Below are 22,214 nucleotides of genomic sequence, written 5' to 3' on the forward strand. Positions count from 1 at the left end.
TTTTTTTCCTTTTTCCCGACGTCCTTTCATTCCTGATATCGTTATTAGCCGTCTGGCCTTTTGAACGAGGAGTTTTGTTTCGGCTGTCTTTGATCCTGACTCCCGTGGGTGGATCTGACTGATGCTGCTGTTTAATGGAGGGTTGGACGGATCAATGTTTTTCAGGAACGAGATAATTATAGTATTTCGATACCGAGAAGAGGACATCGATAGTGGGACGGACCTTTTGCCTAAACAACTTAATGGCAAAGCACGAAACGTTTCGCAGCCTCACCGTCGTTTTTAATGACCGAAATTGAAATTAATAGTGACACGTCTCGTAAAACTAGCTGACAGCAGGGGCATAAGCTATTAAACGGTTAAACTATACGGTCCATTCCTCAGCTCGGTGTGGCAAGTCCCACGGACTTGTGTCATTGAAATTTTTCTAGTCGTTACAGTAATAGTCTCTATCGTATAGCGGATATATACATATATACATATATATTAAAAAAAGAGTCAAAGGGGAGATGGAAAGGTTGAGAATGTTACGTAATATCTGTCTAAATGTGTCGTCAGTCGGTTCACGCCCACACGTACAAACCGATCATCTTCAAGAACATCGTCTCCTATCAGCAGGATGCTCGATTTTACGTAACAAGGGCCGAGAATTCGTGGAATTAGTCTGACACGTGTATTCGTGTTCGCAGAACAGAAAATATATTTACTATTCAGGATACACATGTACGATTCACGGTAATCTTCCTCTCGTTTTCAGATCTCTTTATTCCTTTCAGATTTTCTAATTTGTTACCGAGAATTTGTGCGAGTTTATCATTGGATGTAAGAAAGTTTTTTATAAACATTTGGTAACATTTCTTTGCCGAGATAAATGAAGATTTGAGGAACCGTTGATTACACCACGAAGATCTCGGGTCTATTTTTAGTATATCACTCTTTCAAGAATTTCGTGGCATCTTACAGTTACGAATTCCAAAGTTAATTAGAATCAAACAAGCATGTTGATTGACACCATTTACGTAATTTTTGGTTGCGATCGATGACCTTGTCATACTTGCCAGTAGGTAAGGTTATGGGTGAGAAGACCTTGAGGAAAGTGGCCATGGTTGACAGAGTTATTAGCCGTCCGGAAGAATAGTCGGTAGTTACATATCGCGTGCCTTTTTCTACCTGAAACGGGCCTGCCGATTGCTTAACGACACGTCGAGATGTTGGCAAATATAACCTTCCTCCGTCTGGTCCGACGAATGTGCCCATGGAAAGGGCGACAGTCGCGTCTCTTTAGAACACTGATTATGGAGTAACGGATGAACCTTGACCCACCTACTGAAAGGTACGACCACGATGAAGAATCGGACGAACCTTGACCTGTCTATCCGTACGTACGATTGGCCGAAGAGGAATCGGTTTCCAGCTTGGTTACATATTCGATATTTACTCGTATCAGTGTCAATATTTGATCCGGATTTGTGAAATACCCGCCGTAAAGCGGAGGAACGATATTTACCGGTAATATCAGGTTGTTGCATATCAAGTGGTCAATTTCGAAACATAGAAAAAGTCTGAGAAAAACTGATGACATAAAAGTTTCCCAAAATAGCACTTACGATACATCAAATCGAAGCTTGAAGCTTCGTCTAAATGATTATGTAAAGATTTCGTGGATATTCTTATTATAAAATGGCTGGTTATTAATTTAAAGTAACAGCGAGGATATTTGGAACGCGCGAGATCCGATATAAATCGATGACATAAAGGTGCTGTAAACAGCATTTAGAATGAAACTTCCGGTAATTTCGGCGACTGGCAGACCCAAATAAAAGTCGGAAATAGCAATGTAAACGCTACTGTAATGAAACAGGGTTCGACGAACCTTGACACTCGAACCACGTGCTTTATATTCGGACCTTGTTTATGCTCGTGCACATCCGAGTGCACTTTTCGCGGACGATTCAACAAGTGATTCAGCCGCGAAACGAACACGAGGAAAACATTGTCATCGTTGCACCTTTTTCATCGGAACGCCAGAAATATCGCGAAAGAGAATTGGTTTTTACGAGAACATTTGACATTTGATTCGTTGCCAATCTTTCGATGACTATTCATCGGTTTCTTTCATCGCGTTCTGTTTGCTTAACGAGAAACGAAGGAAATACATAAATAAAATGCATAAAATGGAAATGAAAAAGGAGGGAAAATTTGCGTGGCATAAAAATTGGACGATATCTTTTATTTGTGTACGAGTTTTGTATGAAATACGCAAGGAGGGTGAAGCAGATGGAAAGCAAAGAGTAAAGAGCAATACTGCCAGGCTTTTGACCGACGACAAGACGGCTCTTTAATTGAGATTCAACTCCTGGCACGGATAATCGAGTGAGTCAGCGTTTGCAGTTGTCTATCCGCCTCCCTTTCTGTCTGCTGGAATTCCAGTCTGACGAATCAATCGACCACGAAAGCGAGACACGATCTACCGATCGATCCACGCATCACGGTTAATTTAACCTGTTCATTTGATTTATTTTTTCATTTATCAAACGCATGTACAAATGGTCAATTTAGAGACCATCCCCCTCTAACTCTGTCATGCTTAATTATTCTTCCAATCGTGAAGACACGAAACAAATATTTTATCGTTATGCATATTTCTACGAGGAAAATATCTCAGGATACAAAAATGTCAAGTTTGATGTATTCAGAGGAATTTTTAAGAAAACGAATATGACGATTTTCTAAGGAAATTCTTGACTGGCACGAACGAACCAGGTCTCATACAGTTTTGATTGCAAGGTGGACGTGCAAATGCGTTAACCTTGGAGGTTTGAAATCAATGCGAGTCGCATTGTTCGTTGAAACAAGCAAGCAGTCAGCGAGACCTTGGATCCGCCTTCGTTCTCTGAATTATTGGGGCAACAAACGTCAAACGGTTGATTTTAATTGGTCAGATAACACGATTGAACGAGCACTAGTCGCGAAACAGCAGCCTCGCGTTGGATTTCTTTACGCGAGGTCGACGAATCATTTTCCATATACAGATATTATTACCAATCCTCAATTCATTGTTCAACAGAGAAAATTTAGATCATTGATGAATATATTTTGCTTCATAAATCTTTGAAATCCGGATCTGGATAATCAAACATTCCAGGCAATTAATAAACATTATCCTCATAAATTCAATCGGCTGATCGCTGATAATGATACAGAAAATTGAGATGGAAACAGTCGAATGTTTAAATGAAGAAGATCTTGCTATATATCTGACAGTTTGTAAGCCATTTGATACTGGATTAAATAATCCGACGAAAACGTGCGGCCGCCAACAAGTTGCTTCAAGGAGAACAGAATTGACACGTGGGTACGTTTAGAAGGAGTCGAAAAGGCTTGAGGAACACGTACAAACAAAATTCACAACGAGAATTTAACGACAGGCCTGACGAGAGCAATTCGTTGATTCGCCTAATTCCCGTTATAGCCAGCCTTGCCCTGGATCGCGTCTCGGCTCCTTCGGGCTAATTTGTATAATTGTTTTTAACAATAGAGCGCCACGGGAACGCCGTTGGATCCAAAGCTAACAGATTCCTCCACGTGAACGTGGCTAAGTGCGAGTTAACCGAATCACCTCGTTTCTTAATCTCCTTAAAATTGAAGGAAATAACACTAAAACGGTCTATTAAACTTGACAAAACTATTCGCATAAAAATTCATTTTTTTTTTTTCTTCCTTTGTCGAGCTAAGTTCTGATAGTTTAACTTTGCAACTAGCACGTTTCGATAGAGGGAAACGTCGAAAGTGTACTTCTGCAAGGTTTCCGCTTCTTAGCTGATGTCACAGTTCTTGTTAATGTTGTGACCGTAAGTGATAACCCATTTCTCAATATATACAAATTTATCTTAAACGAAGAAAGCCTTTCGTGGATAATACGATGCTTGAAAAAATTCCGTCAAAAATTATATACGAAGATGATCACAGCTAATGATATGTATAAATAGCAGCCGAACTTGAAATTAAGATTCAAGTTCGTGAAACAATGCTGAGATGTAAGGTTTGATTCGAGAGACGAGCCCCTGGAATTAATTCATTCGAACAGGAGGCATCCTCGGTTCGGTGTAATGGATTTGTCTCTATTTGCGGCAAATTACATTAGCTGGCGACACATGGTGCAATGACGCGAGATTTAATCGATAAATCGTTTCTCAGATACAAGCAAGCAAGTATCGATAGTGGTCGCTCGAATTACATGACGTCAATTAACCGCGATCATTTGCTCGAGAAAAGGAGAGCAAGTTTCTTCTTGTCGGAATTCATGAAAAAAAGAAACGTATCGCTCGAAATTGAACAAATTTTTATTTTGTCATACAACAGGTTATCTATTAATGGAACTAAAGAAACTTTGATAATATCACGTAGAAATTTCCCAGTACATATGTACCCTTAGTCGATATCATCGTCCACGTGCGTGAAGGTGCGTGCGTCATTAACAGGCAGAGTTAATTACTTCCGGCTTAGGAATCGTTCAATCATGAATAACATTAAGCGAGCAACCTTCGGGCTCGACACATTTATGATGTCAAAGTCATTACAAAACGGCAATTTTATGTTTGTAAAACAGAAAGATAAGTATCTCTCAATTGCTTATTGTTAGCAAAATAATGTGACTAGAATGAAACGCTTGAAAAATGATACCTGAAAGAATTTTTTTCAAATTTTCAAACCGCACTGGTCTGGATGATGAAAAAATAATTAATCGTAATCTCCCTTCCCGCACTCTGGTTACAACAGCCTGAAACGGCGAAAGATTGCGCGTTTCCGGTTCGAGTCAAGAATGAAGATTGACCTTGATACCAGAGTGCCAACAGAAACTACGAAACATAAGACTAAAATATTTCAGCATGCGGCAACCACGGTTTGCGCACAACTGACTGGGTGCATTATTGACTGTGTGCCAGATAAGTCATGGTATATAGAAAATCGCCACATATCCGCTATACATTAGCGTGAAATTCGTTGCTGGTCGGGTCAGCCGCGACCCAAAGCAACGAATAAAAATTTTCAAATAACGAAACACAATGGATTCGCTTGAGAGTAAAATTCGCGCGGGAATGTAGTCGAAACGCGACAGAAAATGCATTCGCTATGCAACATTGACGGGACAATGAGAAACAATGTTGGTAAATGTTTATAATTAGGGATCCAACGAGAAATCAATTGAAAAGAGGTAAATTCTATGTATTTTTGACCCTCGAATCCAAAACTGTTGATAAAATTTGGGGGTCGCTTGTATTTACTAAGATATTGTGGTAAATATTGACAATACTTTTAAAGCGCATCACTAACCTACATAAGTTAGGTTGGGTTATCAGAAAAAATATAACTTACCTCACGGCAAAAGCTTGACCAGTCAACAATAGTCTCCTTAAACGAAATGTTAAAAGTGGCTAGCCAATTCTAATCTTGATATCACAACGAATGCCCATTTTATTGGATATTTTCTCACGACACTTCCTCCGCGCTGTGCACTCTATGAACTAGTGATGGGCGATACAGTATCGATATTTTTCAGTTCAGATATCGATATTTTGTATCCATATTTAACATGACGATATATCGAAGTATTGATACATAATATTATTGATATTAATACGTACAATTAAATTAGAATTTAAATTTTCAATTGATTTCTCGTTGGGGCTCTAATTGTAGACATTTACCACAATGTCGAGTCCTTCGATTTTTACGACGCTATGAAAGCATTTATAACTCGTTAATGGTGAAACGTGCATCTAGCTGATTTCAAAAATAGCTCATGGTGAATTGAACATGGAACAGGACCATTTCTTCCGTAGAAACGAATCGCGAGCGGTATCGGGTTGAATTAATCGAAGAAATGTATCAAAAGATATTTAGAAGATGAAACGACGTTAACTGTCTCGAGGCTCGAATCATAAGTCCGATTAGTCACGAATCAGCTTTAACAACACCTTCCAGTGCACGTTGCTTCTTTTCACGTAACCTCGTGGCCATTATCTAACCAGGAAACGTCCTATTGACTAATATTGTTTGCAATACCATTATTATATCATCGCCTAGGTGGTCATTATTGCGCAACTATGCCGTCCTTTCCGATACCTCCACGTTCCTCCAGTTTGATCTCTCAAATCTCTTGTCTACTTAATTCCTCTCGTGTTGAACCACGAAGATGAACACGTAACGCCGCTAGTAGAGGAAGATTTTTACGTCGGATCTTTTAATCGTTTTCGAACGACCACGATGTTGCGAAGTAGCTATATTGTTAAATGGGTCTAGGAGACACTTAGAGTTCTTTCTATTCGAGTTTCATTGCCTGCAACTGTTTAACGATCTTTTAAGATGCGGTTAATTTTCAGAGAATAGATGTTCACATCTGCGTTCGAGAATCTAGGTTGGGTTTAATAAAATAGAACCGTGTTATTGTTCGTGAATCGTTTAAATGGTGCATTCTAATACCGCTGCAGAGGCTCGGTTATATTTTCCATGTCTGAGGGTTGTTCGAGAAACAACTGTTGAATTACTGAATTAGCATCGAATACTTGAAAGAAAAAAGATTCAAGTACAAAGTCTATAGTCTTTAACTTGACATCTGCAATGAATTTCTTTAGAACGTCTAACGATTCTGACAGAGAAGTTCGCTTTGAAGTGAACTTGTTTAAATTGGAACGGTATATAATGGGAGAGCGAGTGAAAATATTTACCAAATCGTGGTGGTCGCGCAGTTTAACTCGAGTATCCGTATGCCAAGAGCTCGGTTCGATCTGCCGGGATCGCCGTGACCCCGGCCGCAACAACCCCCGTGCGGGAAATTGCGATCTCACCTTCGTTTGCTGGCAATGCCAGCCAACGACCTTGGCCTTGCCCGAATAAGACAACCTTGGCGTCGGATCGATGCGACCACCACTCGGCCGTGCAACTGCAACCGGGAAGCAACTGAATTCGAGCCACTTCTCACGTGTTCCCGGTTTAGATGCATCGCGTGCATTACATCCAACGCGTAAAACGCTTTTACTCTCACATATTCTACGATCCTTCTTCCTCCTTCCTCTCGGTGCATCCGTTTTTCCACGAGAAACGCAATGCTCCTAATGCATTTCGAAACTTTATGCAAGCATTTGGACTTAAGAAAAGCTGATACAAATCGCAGTAACATTTGGCAAGTGTTTATTTTGGTGAATCATGAAATTGGAAGCAGAGTTTTCTTCCGTATACACAAAATGGAAATGCAAAAGTTCATTCTGCAGTCGTTTTGAACATCAGAAAATCACGTCTCTCGTTAGCAGGATTGCACAACGTTATGCGAGATGTATGATGCGACAGCAGTTTTTTTTTTTCCGACCATGAAGTGCATTGTCACTTGCGGAATATTCCGCGAACATCGAAATGCACTCGCGTTAAATGCTAATGATTATAGCGGATAAAATGTTCAGGACACAAACAAGTATTATCTTATGCAGTGGGCTATACGTGTAATAGGGTACTCCTTAGCACGATTGCATCAAATCAGTGACATTAGTGAAAAAAGATACCTAAATCAATACTGATATCATCGAAGATGAATGAGGAGGCATTAAACGCGTCTAAGGCCTTGTCTATCCGAAATTCCTGGATAAACTAAAAAAAAAAAGATGATCCACCGAAACCGGTCGACCTTACGCGTTAACCTTGCAAACGAGCTGCTCAAGGGTGCAGGAATTGATAGGTGAAAAGATTTACAGTTACCGATGACGCGTAGTTCCCGGTTGGCAAAAGACGAATCACCTGTAATTCCCCGCGTTAAACGGCGCCTTCGCTTCGTACAGCTCGGTGCAAAGTTGCCCGCGGATCGGCTGTACGCGCACGAGCGTGCATCTCTCCTCTCCGCCTCGACGACGCTCGTAGGAAGGTTCCACGAGCGACGACGACGGGTGTCGGTGGCACCGAACGTCGACGTTGTACAAGGACAAGGCCACGTGGTCACGGGCAGCCCGGGACGAACACGTATACATAGATAGATAAACATCGGCTACCAGTCATGCTCCAACGCTATACAACCCGACGACCGCCTATAATCGCCACCGTTATTAATTAGATCCAATATAAATACACGAAGAAAGTTTTGTATTACCTATGATGTAGATCTATGAATGATCGAACATCGAGAGCCAGGATTTACTTCAATGTTTCAATTCTGTAACGTTCAAACAGGTTGCCTCGTGAAACCTTGGCTCGTGTCACGATGTTTATCACAAATATGATTTTTGAAACACATTGTATATTTAACGTAGGTGTTACAACACCTTTATTTTGGTGAAATCTTATCTAAGTAATAGCTTCTTGAATATTGATTAGCATACTTTTTATGAACTGCATATGATGTATATTACAATTGTATCGAATAATAATGTAGAGTGCATACAAGTTAATAAAAATTATTGAAGTATATCGAAATACTGAACTGTTTACCAATTTATCCAACCAAATTAGTCCACTAATTACACAACGGTACGAGTGATTTTTTTATGTAACAACGTTGAATTCGAACAAGTGGAATAAATGGAGTACGAGCAAAATTGCTATTTAATTAATGAAACTTGTTTTTCCCTTAGCTGCTCTCTGTCCGATCAACGCGCGCTCGTTTCACTTACGCTTTAATTTCGCGGTTATCGCGATACTGCAAATATCTGTCACGTGTCGCGGGTACACAAGTACGATAAAAATAAATGCGATGATACTGGTAGGACATTTTTCATCGGTGGAAAATAGTGGTTCACACTATTACACGAACGTTCCATACGTAATCCTAACGTACGGTGCTATAATAAAACGTTCTAAAATATCTTAGGCGCAAGTAATCGATACTATCCTACCACAACGCCACGCTATATATGCTCCAATACAATTATACGCGCAATTTAGTTACGTATTAATGAATTTTTTTACACTTCTCTAAATGTTAGAGAACTGTAAAAAAGCATAAGAGAATCTTTAAAATTATAAACTCGGAATCCCATTAACATAATTAAAAATATAATTACGTAATTTCGTGAAAAAAAAACTGGTCCGAATAATTAGCGAGGTCCTCGTAATCACCCAACTGTTACACATGGATGTTCCGGGATTCGTGGCGCACCTACGTGCTTAACGTTTCAAGGACTCACCCGAGGAACACCGAAGATCGTACGACACCAGCCTTGAGGAAGACGCACGTGTTCCGTACGTCGAGCGGGCAGGCCTTGAAATTTGTACGGATCGACAAGTTTCGGCGTGGCAGCGCGCCGTACCGTGCCGCGTCGCGTCGCGACGCGCGGTCACTCGAGACGCCTCCGTTTACGAAACAGATAATCTCTGGTTCAGAGGAGCGGGAAACCGAGCAAGGTGATAGCAATGCACTTTATGCCACGTCCATCATGATCGAACCAAGTGATGGCGACCTTGGCGATCCGATCTTCAGGTGAAATTATACTTTCGAACTTGTTCCCATCGGGCAGTTTATCGATTCCGATGATTTATCGCGATGGCCGCTCGCCTTGGATGAAACCTGCCATTCTGGCATGGAAATAGGGTTTTTCTAAATGATCCTTTGTCACGCGTATTGTCGTACGTGCAACGGACAGATAAAATATGAAGGTTTCAATGTATTTCTGGAGACTTTTTGAGCTGCGCTCGCGTTTTTTACGTGCAATTACGTGTTCGCGATTACATAAAACGGCTCTGCCCTTGTCCTCTCCGATTGGCGTTGCATTTTCTGATCGCGGATTATCGCGATCGCACGCCTTTAAGCGGATTTTTGGGAAGGTTGCCGTTGCGGACAGGCGGGGCGCAAAGTTTTGCTTGAAAATTTTTCATGTAACTTTTGTGTTTCAAATTCTTACCACGTACGAGTACTTTTGTCCCTCGTGGCTTCGTTATCGGCCGCTCGTTTTGCCACGATATCGGAGTGATTCAGCGGCAGACGAGTTCAAGTACGGATCCAAAGCAAAGCGTCGTCAGATCTTAACCTCGAGCAACGTCACGATTGTTTGATTATATTGCCGCTTCGCGGAAACTTTATCTACGGTCTTCCCAGCCTTGAGCTCGACGCTGTTTGGATCTGAACGCCCGTGGTAGATGCTTTGATTTCCGATTTCATCCGCGTATCGCGGCGCGGTTACGCCGCGTTTATTATTTCGTTACTCGCCTCGTGATTGATCTAGCATTTTATTTTCTACATTTCTCGAGTTTGAAAATTCTAGGATGGTACTGTAATTTTTCTCGAATAAATAAGGGGGATGATTTTTTTCCTAATTGAAAAATGATGTTCATACGAAGTTGGAATGACAAAGCTTGGGATTTTCCTTTCTTCCTGGTTACCACTCACGATATTCCAATCGCCGAAGGGAAAATTTCGGAAGGACGATGAGTGTCCAAAGGACATCTATTTTAAAATCCGTCCGTCCGTCCGAATGACATCAGCCGAGAAAGCTTTTTGTATTTCTTTTGGATATTTTCAATCTTTGTTGTCGCCAAAAATTGGCCCAAAACAATGAATCTTCATTTATAACGAGACTAATTATAAATGTAACAATGCCGAATGAATTAGTTGAAAAGAAATCGTCCACTTATTTCGACGAGGAGAAAAAAATGTTTTTGTTCAGCGGACAATAAAAGAAACTCGAATAATTTGCCCGTAAACCTTGTATCTACAACCGGCCGAAAGTCATTTTAGATCAGACTCGAGCAAAACAACGGGATTAACACGTCCATTACGAATTCTCCGCAGAAATGATAATAATAATTTCATACTGTTCGCAACCAGGAAACTCGAACATTGATTGTAACAATAAACGTCTTTAAATGGAAGCTTGTTTACCAGAATATAATCAGCAATATTCCAAGGACAAGTCTATAAATTCCTTAGGATAAAAGTTCTTACTAAAAATGACGAGAAATATATTTTTTTTAAATACCAAGATGAAATAATAAGAGGGGTGGCTCGGTACGCGTCAGGCTCACCCCGACCCCTACTTACAAGTTATTCCAACGACCAAGGATCCCATGTCCGCCGTGTCGACGACCCGGTTCGTTGGATGACCAAAAGGTATCACGTTACTCGGCAAGATCGGCCCGATGCCCGTCCCTGAATCACAGTTCGCCGCGTGAAAATCGTACTAAAAGTGTCGCAAGGACGTGGAACGGTCGGTTCGCTTTTCGTTTTAAAGCATCAGCAGCAGCCGGCGCCGCGTACGTCCCGCGTTGCCCGCGTGCACGGCCTTCGACGTGATTTCTGGTGGAAAAGATCGAAGCATCGGCCACGGTAACCGCGTCTATACATAATGCTGACATAATATCTATACGCGGCCGGCCACGGTGGACCACGGTAAAAAATAAAATTCCATGGACCGTAGGACCTTGGCGGACAAAGAAGCTCGTGGGGCCGATTCGTATGGATCACGGCCACCGCAGGCCAGATGATCGAAGATAATATCCGCTGGGTGACGTCAAAAAAAAAAGATTCGGTTATCTTGTCTAAAAGTCGCGATCCTCCGAAATGTTCTATTTTTTTAATATATTTCTTGAAATTGCTTCGATGGAACTATCGATTCGTATACGCGTGGATCGCATTGTTCCAGGTTATGATCGCCGGATCTCTACTCGCACTTAGCCGTTTATCGCGATAACACGGGATCGTTACTTATCAGAGATCTGGATATAATCTATACGTGGTGTAAACAGAGGATCAATGGAAACGGTTGGGAAGTGTTATCGGGATTTCTTGCACGCCTTTTCGATGCCTGGTAACCTGATAATCGAGCCACGTTTGTGAATGATCTTTTAATACTTTGAATGCCGCGTTAACGTAACTGTTTGTAGAAAAAAAGAATTGTTCAAGGCAAAATGAATTCGACGAGCTGAAACACCCTCGAACTCGATAATAAATCCTCGCTTCCGTTCGCGGAAGGGGTCGAATTACAGCAAGGCTAGCGCCGTTAGAATAGATCGTGTCTAATGTCTTTCTAAGAAGAAAGATGAACTTGGCGCAGATCGAGCTGACGCGTGTCCATCCTTTGACTCACGTTTCCTCGAACGACTGTAGAATCTCAACGATCTAGTAGTACAAGTAGATTTGCCAGTATCTTTCGTCTCCCTCCTTTCAACTACCTTTTAACTATCTCAATGTTCGAAACAATGATGAAATTCATGGTAATACCGATTTCACGAAATTCCTCCCGCCGTTTGACGAATTTGCAAAAATATCGATTCTCGAAAGGTCAACTTGACACACGCGTTTCGATCGCGTTTCGGCCGCGGATTCTGACTCATCTGTGTGAACCTTCGTCGAATCACCGATAGCGAAACAACTCCTCCAACTCGTAACTCGCTCGTACCACTCGCGATATCGCGTTCGAGGACACCGGTATTTAACGTCGGCGCGTGTCGAACATCGAAATACCTGAAACAATCGATTTTCACGTTCGATTAGCCATTATTTTTTAAATTATCTGCTATTCCTTTGAATTATTCTTTACCGTCTGAACCCCTATCTCAGTTTCAATTATCTGTTTCAATAACGAGTAGTATAATGACAATTATAACCGGCCCGATCACGCATCATCGTTTCCACTGTGTCAACACCCTTCGAGCCCAAACTTGAACGCCTCGACTCGACAAATTTCATTCAGCCCTGATCGTTGCATAAAATTGTTCATAAGGAATATAGAGGTGGAATAGATGAAACGTTAGGCCTGCTCGGTGAAAACAAACCGCGACAAGCGCATTATTATTCGCGAATATAAAAGGAAGGCTGACGCACGAGCCGAGCGGCATGGCAGTCGCGCTAATCGCTAGTAGTCCGACGCGACCGCAGCCTCGGCGTCGTCCGATAACGAGGAAAGATTATGCCCAAGGACAAGGCCGCGATGACTCTGACAGAACGAACATTCGCCACGGGACATCGCGACGAATCCACGAAACAACTTCGAGATACACGCGTTCCACGCTCTTGCTCTCCGCTTCGACGTTACACGCGCGGTACCCACGTCCGCTGTCCTTGCGGCGTCGCCAACTGTTGTCAACAAGAACACAGTGTCAACGACGATGTATCGGGACGAGGTTTATCGTACATCTTGGTTCTGCGCGATTCCAGAACCGGCCTAAGATTGATTTCCCCTGTTTGCACTCTTTATTGCAAGACGTATCGTTGCATTTTGTTTTATTGATGGGCATTAAAGAGTTAAATTTGTCAAAGACACGCGTAGTAAGGTGAACAAGATTGTTGATACGTCTTATCGTTGGTATATCAACGGAAAATCAGTATATAGAAAAGAGAAAATTTGGATAATTTGTAATCGAATGAAAAATTAGAACAGGTTTCTCATTTTTCAATTTATGTTATCGTTTGAAAATCTTCGAAGTTTATTTAAATTGGTATCGACATTCTTGTTTACCATTAATCAGACCAACATGCCATTCGCATTTGTTACGAAATTGAACGAGGAAATCTTGGTAGCTCGGCATTGATCACGAAACGACGCATCGGAATGACATTGAAGTCGATATAATTTTCCTTTAATTCCTCGTGACCGTGCTTGTTTTCAATTTTGCATCCATCTGGTTTCGTCACGATAACGATGTTTTAGCAATACTTTGTATCGACGTTACCAACGAGAAACGTTCGATCCTTCATTCATTAAATTATTCAAACGATTAGTTCCTATTGTCAATTTTTCCACCTTTGTTGGTCGCGATATCGAATCGAAGATTCCTGTATCGATTCTTTAATCGATACTAAAATTCAGCTCTTCGATTAACTTCGATCGCCACGTAATCCAGCGAATTATCTGCGAAAACAAGAATACAACACGTGGCATCGAAAATCCTCGGTATTGCACGCTATTGCACCATTTCGATACCGAAATTAACCCTTTTGAATTATTCGAAATTTATCTTTCTTCAACTATTAATCTGTAGAAGGTGCTACAATATTATTCGATAGAAAATTATTTTCATTTCTAATACCTAAACATAAGTGACACATGGCTAACGTTGCCTCGATATTTGAACTGTGACCCGCAATTTAGGCAGGGATCGATGATGACAAATCAATACGCAGTATATCCGTGCTGCGTGCTATTTACGTGTGATAAAATGCGCTAAACTGGCGACGTGCCTCTGACGTGAACGTATTTACTGACCCTGTTACTCTGCATGTGTCGAGTGGAAAAAAAAAGAAAAGTGAAAATGGCACGCGGGTTACGCGATCGAAGAGTAATGAGAATCTTAGCGTGTCTGTCGATTAGTATGTAAATTTCATGTAGCGAGGGGAAGAGAAAAAAGGAAATGAAAAATAGTAGGAGAAAGAGAAAAAACGTGGAAGATCTTTGTAACTGCGTTCAAGGTTTACGTTTCGTTTTGATTAATGAACGAGACGTGTTAGAAGGTTGCAACTACGATGCCGCGGTTCCGAAGAGCACGCGATTAACGCGTCTGACTAATCGACACTTTTCTGCGAATTTCAAGATGTTTTCAAGGAGAATCATGCATACCATTTTTTTCGTTGCTCGGAAGAACAGGGGACATTCTGCAACGAAATTCTGCGGACTACCGGTTCGAGCGATTTCCATGGACAGGCTATCCTCGAGACTTTTTAATCATCGAACGTAAATCAAGCAGCTTAGCCGTCGCCGATCGGATGAGTCATCGTTCTGCATTCGTTTCAGCGGTTAAGTAGAGGTGATCCTGAGAGGGTTGACCCACGAAAAAAAAAAAAAAACGCCGGAAGTGAGCCACGTAACCCGTTGGAGCACGCCAAGGCCTCCAAAGTGTCGAGCCCTAACAGGCGCCAATTATCGGCCGCCGACGATCACGCTTTTACCAGCTTTCTCTCTTTAGTCAACGTTCGATCGATGCTCGAACACTTCACCCTATCGTTTCTCCTATCTGTCCTTCCTAAAAATATCAATTCCCCCTATCAGGCTAGTCGGAAGTTTTAAGCGCTGCGTAATAAAACCGTTTATCGCCAGCTTTCTGCCTGATTTTTATCGCTCACGAATCGATCGCGCGGTCGTTTTCATTTTATTTCTTCGTGCTTCTGTTCTTTGGTGGCAAGGATCGAGGACCGAGAAATGGATCCTTGACGTTGAAAATGATGTCGGTTCGAGGCACCTCTCGTTGGTCGAAATATTAATTTTCATCGTCGATCCACGAAGCAGACGCGTTATCTCGGTCGAACGCGTTTCCAACGTTTCGAAGGAGAGGATCGATCTAATCGCGTGGAATGGATCTTTCGCGAGGGTCGTCGAGGGCGATGTACACGCGCGGCCGAAAATTCAATTTCGTCAGTTCGTCATCGCTTTTAGCGGCCATGAAAAGGACGTTCTCGTTCGGTTCTCCGTTTGTCTTTACGATCGTGACGACGATACATGGGAAAGAGGAAGAACGATGGAAGGATAGGAAGGGGCAGAGACTGCGACCTTGCGCGATTCCAACGATCCGACTAATAATAATACCAAATCGTTTCACAAATACCACAACACGCGCCATCGGATTTCCATCGCTTCTTCCTCTCTTTCCGTTCCTCTTCCGCTCGATCGCTTCTGCGTCTTCCATTTCAGATAAATCCGCCCGCCATTTTCTACCCTTTTCCCTTTCCCTTCCTAACCCTCCACTGCTATGATAAAAGATGATTCCGCACGTTGCTTTCGCGACGCCACGCACGTGCCATTGCGTCGAACATTTCGCTGTCCAAGGACATGATAGCGATTTTGCTTCCTAGAACACGAGGGGTATAGCTGATAACAGGCGGAGCCTCGTTTCGAGATGACGACTTTGTCCCGTTTCGAGGTGGACGGTTTTATCGGTTCCCTTCGCGGAACGTACGCGCGCGAACGAAACCGACCCCACGTTTGCTAATGACAGCCATTATCGGCCAGTCAATTCTATTATTATTACCGTAATCGTGAACGTTCTCTGGAAATATTGTACTCCGAAGTTCGTGTTACGCGTTAGAAAATTCAATCGTTCTCCCGATACTTCGTACGTGTTCCTGAGAAGTATCTACCTAATTGTGGTAAGTAATAAAAAAAAAAATTAGATTTCTTGTAGGTGGAACGTCCGAAGTTATTCGAGTGCAACGGCATCGAGGGCAGTTACGTAATCGAACGGATACGGATTCTTCGCGACGTTTCCGGAACAGCAACGGTTCCGTTAGGATGCAACGAACTGCAGCGAGTAACTGTAAAGGACTCCTAACCTGTTGCAGCGGCCACCGCGTTGCGTCATGCTTGTAAATAATGATTATTAATTACGTTTCTCTGGAAACTGTTGATCACTTCACCGGAGGATCTATGAAAATTCAGATACCATACGATGTGACCTCTTACAAGGAAACGATTCCGTGGTAAAGAAAAAAAAAAATAATCACCTTCATTGTCTGCGAAAATAATGAATATTATTAAGATCAGTGTATTGTAAAATAAAATGTAGAATTTATGAAATAAAAGTATCACGAAATAAAACTTGTGTCGTATCAATTTAAAACTTAAGGTTCGAAGAATGTTATTAATATTTTTCATATAACTGATATAAATAATATAAATAAGCAACAACTCCGGCTAGAAATGTTTGTTAATCGTTTGTATAAAATCATCAAATTCCACGGTTATCGGGTAACCCTTGCGCGTCCAGGTGACCGGTTAACGGGACCAGGTGAAAAGGAAAAATCTCGTTCTTTCGCACCTCGTCAGGCCTTTGCCGGTGCAAGCGCACACTGCCGTCTACCGTCGGGCGAATAATTTCTACGGGTCATTTGCATATTCATGAGGGCGAGATCGCGCGTAAACGCGTTTCCCACGTAAATCTCATTTCCTAATTGGCTCGCACCAGCTACTGCTATTCCTGATACGGTACAGGCCTGGTGGGTTATCTCGTAGAGGTGATAAAAACGGCCACCTGTAAATCCGTTCGCCATGAACTTCCTCCCGATAACCTCGATTCAATCTAAACGTTTATTCTCTGTTACTAATAAAACCTAACTTCCTGGATACGCGTTTCATTACGCCTCGTTTTTTTTTATAGGAATGTTGAGTCATTTTACAAATTTTCTATTTTCCTCAGATAAACGTATCTTAGCGATTTCTGAAATGATATCTGAATTTCCATGTCCGGTGTCCGAAGGTTAATCGAATCTTCTTCTTATCCAACACTAACAGATAAATGTCCCCCTGTCACCGATTTCTCGCGGTATCTCTTTTGCGCGATGACCATCCATCGTGTTAGCTTTTGCGTATAAAAAGAAAAAAAAAGAACGGATATCTTCGATACCCAGCGACCTTGAACTCCACATGGACAACCCGGTCAGCTTCGGCTCGGCCGCTGCAAAGCCGCTCTTATCCGCTTCGCATATAAATTACGTTATTTTTGCCAACGTTCCGCGTTTCAGCTGCCTGTAAGACGATTACGTGGTGGCTAGATAAAGAGAGAGAGAGAAACAGAGGAAAAGGAAAGAACAAACCAGGCGAACGTGAAAATAATTAATCGAATCACGTATGACGATGCTTCCACGTAAAACCGTGACCGGACGGCTTGGCCTTGAACCGTGGACATTTCATCAACCAGGCTTCCTTCCTTTTTTCCTTCCACCATACTTTGCGTCTGCTGCGCAAGAATTTCCCTTCGAAAATGTATTTGAAATGTGAATTTTCGCCAGCTGAAACAAGAAACGATATCACGGTTAGGTTAAATTCAATTATTCATTTCCATGCGTCATATCTTCTCTTCGGTAGCGAAAGGGTTAACGATCCCAGGATGTTGTATCGCAAACAACGGATGTGTAAAGACACTCGATATTCTTAATCACCTGTCGCGCGCGTTATCGTCTTAACGGGTGTCACAATTACCAAACTGTATCCTCGGTAACGTCGATACCGGCTTTTCAGTGTCCGATTTCCTGTTACCCCAGACTCGAAGAGCTTCCTCTTAACACAGGACGACACCCGACGCCCGTATAAACGCGAACATGCACCGATATTTTTAGCCTTCTATCGAATGCATCGACCCGATCCGTTTCCACCCGGCGCTGCGACGCGATTTTCAATGTTTCCACGACGATTCGAAAACGATTCCGTGCCTCGGTGAAATATTTTCCATGGAAAACGCTGGCAATTCACGGGGAACAAAGGATATTTGATTCGCAGGGAAACAGGAATGCTCGATATCGGATAGAAATTATTCGCGGAATAACGTACAACAGAAAACGTACGATATTATATCGCGTACCAAGAATCCTCACGATAGTTGGTATTAATTTTTACGTATATCGATAACAATTCTATCGGACGGCGATATCAGTCGTTGCGCTGTTACATTGGTGGATCGTGAACCGATAAGATCGTTCGGTGAACGCAGGACAATGAACTCGATTTTCCAAACGCTCTTCGTGAACTCGTTCGGTATTTTCAGGTTACGTGGTCCAAGTGATTCACACAGGATGAACGGTTCGCCTTCTAAACGAACGATATTTCGAGAGTGGGCGATGTGTTAATTGAAAAGGTACAGCTAAACGGAACGCGTATTCCGAAACGAGAACCGTGCTCTGTTCGTTTCTCTATGTCCGACTTCTTTCTCGAATTATTTTTAACCATTTTATCGGGATACTTGGTTAGAATAGGATAGACAAAGTTGGAACAGTTAACACTGGAACAGAGAAGTCTGGGTCGATCGAGACCCAAACTTACCTAAACTGAAATGAAAGACTTTGATACATTAAAAAGAAAGAATGTAAAAAATGAAATACGAAATTAAATTGAAATCGAGGCTCTCTCCGTGGTCCGCCATCCGCGGAGTTGAGCAACCATAATCAACCACCCTCGAATCTGAAGAATCTTTAGTTTCTACTAAAATTCCACGTTAAATAGCTTGTTCTCACGATCGAGGGAGTTGAGATTACGCGTTAACGATCCATAACTGTTCGAGCACGTGTCAGCGAGTGCAGAAGGCGGGCACGCGCGTCCAGAAGCTTCGACCGGCTAAGAAAGGATTGACCTCGATGCGAGCCTGAACCGAGTCGAGCCGAGTAATCACGGTCGTCTCCTTCGAGGAGGAACTTTTTCACTGGCGGGTGCACTCGCTGCGTTCCCGGGGGCAGTGTTAGCAGGCGTGCGAGGAGGCTGTGTCAACGTCCTGGCCACTATTCAGCGCAAGTGCGGCTCCGTTGGTCAGCTTTGGCGCGGGCGTCGCGACGAGAGTGGCCAGAGGTCGTTGCCACGGCGAGGCGCCCCGGAGCCTCTTCGTCGTGTCCCTCGCGTATTCTACTCTTCTCCGGATAACGCATTGTCTCCAAGTTCAACCCTTAACCTTAAAACTTGGAAACAACGAGATTTCCTCGATTATTTAATTATATTCTCGAGCAATTAAAAACTGCGTCGAGAGAAGGAGACGAATTTCAAGGAAAATCTCCGTTTTAATTTCTCCGTTTCCAACTTTCGTTACTTTCTCACCTATTTTCGTTTCTCTGTCGTCGAGTTGAATGGTCGGTCGCGAGGCTGCTTAGAAAGTGGCGAAATGAAAACGCAGCGTCGCGGACGCGGCGAATAGAGGAAACGTTTAATTAATCCGTGAAAGGGTCTTTGAGGTGGAAAAAAAAAAGCGAAGCGATACGGTGAACCGAGCTCGCGAGTCGACGACGAAGAAGCGAAAGGGGCTGAAGAGAGTCGAGACCGAGCATCGTCGTGGCCAACGACCTCTCTTAACTCTCTCGCCTTTTTCTCCGACCAGTTACGTGGTCGCAACATTTTTTCCTTGCTCACCGTTAATAAAGAGAACGTGAGAATTGCGTCATCGACACGGTGTAACATCCACGCGGACATGTTTTTTACTTATTTCTTTACCGTCGAAATTCGTTCGAGAAACGAAAGGCAAATTAAAACTAGCGAAAACCATCTCGACGTTCGAACTCGCCGCTCGATAAGGAAGGGGTTAATTCTACGAATTAAGAACCATCGATATATTCTTTTTCGAATGCAATTAAAAGAGATAGATGAAGTCTGAGCACGCGATGGATGGTTCTGCGGTGTCGTCGAAACGCCCGTTCGGAAGTAACGAGATACAAATAGAACCCCCTCGCGATTGCGGCACTATGGAGCGAGCAGAGGTGACTGCCCCCGTATTAGGTCACGTTTGCGCCCGCTCGAACGCTTCAACTCGCTCGCTGAGACGATTATGCCGCGTTCACAGGCACCGTTCAACCTTTGACCCGTGACCGATGACCGCTGATCCGTATTAACCGACCCCGAGGTTCGCTATCGATGATGCATCGATCGGGTTTAAACGATCCGCGATATCGATATCAGCCTTTTTTCATGCTGTACGAAAACGAGGATATTTTTTAAATGGAAAAAAATGATATGATAAAATGATAAGTGTGTACGGATCTGGTAGTTTTCAAAAATAGACCAACACGTAGACAAATTGGAATACGGGTCGACCGTAAGTGGAACGCTCCGTGCGTGCGTGTTTAGTTAGAGATACACACTGGATACACTTGTGGTTTCAATTAACAGGTGAAAAAAAAACCGGCGATTCGTGGAAGTCGTTCGTGACACGATTTAGATATCACGTGATTTTTGCCAAGACCCATTTGCCGATTGAACCGCGACGAGCACTCGCAATCATACGGTCTGCCGTTCGAAAACGAGTTGGCAGTTCGTTCACCGTGCGTTCTATGGCCCTCTATTTTTCCCCTCTTACGATCTGTCTCTCTTCCTCGTTGCTCTGGAGTACTTAACATACTGCTCTCGATACATTTTTAGGCCTGCTCTCAAAATGTATTTTACGATCAGCGGCTACTGAAACCCGCGTTAGATACACCCCCGACTCTTCGGCCGGTCTGAGTGCTTTTTCGAGTGCAGACCCGTGTGTTGCTCGTTCCGAGAATGATAGGTCATCGGCTCGCGATCGAAAGTGATAAATTCTTTTTAATTCAGCATCGTCACTTTTTCGGATTGGTAGGCTTCGATCGGAGTCCAGCGTTGATCGTACAGTTTGGAAGACGTAATTGAGAGAAAGTAATGGTAGCATAAAGCGATGGTTGGGTCGATCGTAACTCAGATCTAGAAATAATTACTCAAATTTTTAATTGAGAAACTTTCAGGAGTTTCAAAAATAATATCCGAAGAAACAGGGGCGAAATTTTAAAGATTGGACTGAAAGCGAATTTAAAATCGAGTAATTGCAATTAGCGGAAGGAGAAAGTGAGCCGCCCTACTTAATGTTTATGAAACGAATCGATTTTCGGGATCGTCGTTGATTTCTAAGCTGAAAAAAATTCAGTCTGATGCTGCACGCGCGGAACTCGAAGAGTACTCCTTGCTTGGAATTCGCGATGCAGCGGTCGTTGCACCCGAGAACACTCTGGGCTCACTCTCTTTTTCTCTCTCCTCTCCTCTCTTCTCTGCACCGACATTATACCGCGAGGACCATTCTTTCGTCCAGCCGTCGCTCGCAATTTTATTTAAGCAAAAACGACCGCTTTCAATCCGTCTAATTGCGCCACCCCCGCTCGACCGACAGAACGTAAATTCACGTTTACACGCTCGTTACCCTGCCTGTTTCGCGAAATGTTTCCCTTTTTTATTTCCCCCGCAAGAAACTAGAGAGAAACGTGTCCCTTGAAAAGTTATCCTCCTTTGAGAGTACGCGGTTTATTCGAGGAACGTCTTGACACATTTCTTTCTTTTTTTTCAACACGCTTTCATTCGAAGTATTTCAGCATTGCATTTGATTTGTAAATGAGTATTTTAAAAGAAATTAATTATAGAAGAGACAAAAGCTCCCGAAGGGAATAGATTATAAGAAGCGACAAGAGATCGACGTAGATGAAGTAGAGTTTCAGAGAAGGAGATTAAAATATCTTTATGAATATTGCTTTTCTAAAATTAGAAGAATCTCAGAAGCTTAATGTCCTCGTCAAAGTGTTGAAAGAAAATTTCGAGCAAGTTTTTCACTCAGCCTTGTATATCTATTTTATCCGAATAATTTCGTGTACCTGTGTATGAATGTGGCTGGTTGTAACACGCGCACGTAATCGCGTGGCGCGTGACGTTTCGTTGGCCGCGGATTCGAACGCGAGCGAAACCGTGTCGGTCGTTGAACCGCTCCGCTCGGCACTGCCGCGATGTAAACTATGCTTCGTACATATCCCTCGACGCTTCACGGTGAGAGTTCTCTATGAA

At 42.7% G+C, this 22,214-nt stretch overlaps 1 protein-coding gene across 8 annotated transcripts in view; it reads right to left on the reverse strand.

Annotated features, from left to right (window-relative positions):
* The window catches only part of LOC114872407, a 55,160-nt gene extending 43,054 nt beyond the window's left edge, over nucleotides 1-12,106 (reverse strand). For 2 of the 8 annotated variants that reach the window (XM_046287748.1, XM_046287749.1), the window contains exons 1-2: nucleotides 12,063-12,106; nucleotides 11,018-11,272 (exon numbers count right to left, since the gene is read on the reverse strand). The gene's annotated coding sequence lies outside the window, so the exon portion shown is untranslated. Of the gene's footprint in view, nucleotides 1-8,472; nucleotides 8,560-9,044; nucleotides 9,129-9,167; nucleotides 9,311-11,017; nucleotides 11,273-12,062 lie in introns of those variants that run through there. The other 6 variants (XM_046287751.1, XM_046287750.1, XR_003788758.2 and 3 more) reach the window with 5 other exon arrangements.
* Nucleotides 12,107-22,214: the final 10,108 nt, after the last annotated feature.

This window comes from Osmia bicornis, chromosome 11 (assembly GCF_907164935.1).
Source record: "Osmia bicornis bicornis chromosome 11, iOsmBic2.1, whole genome shotgun sequence".
Lineage (NCBI taxonomy): Eukaryota > Metazoa > Arthropoda > Insecta > Hymenoptera > Megachilidae > Osmia > Osmia bicornis.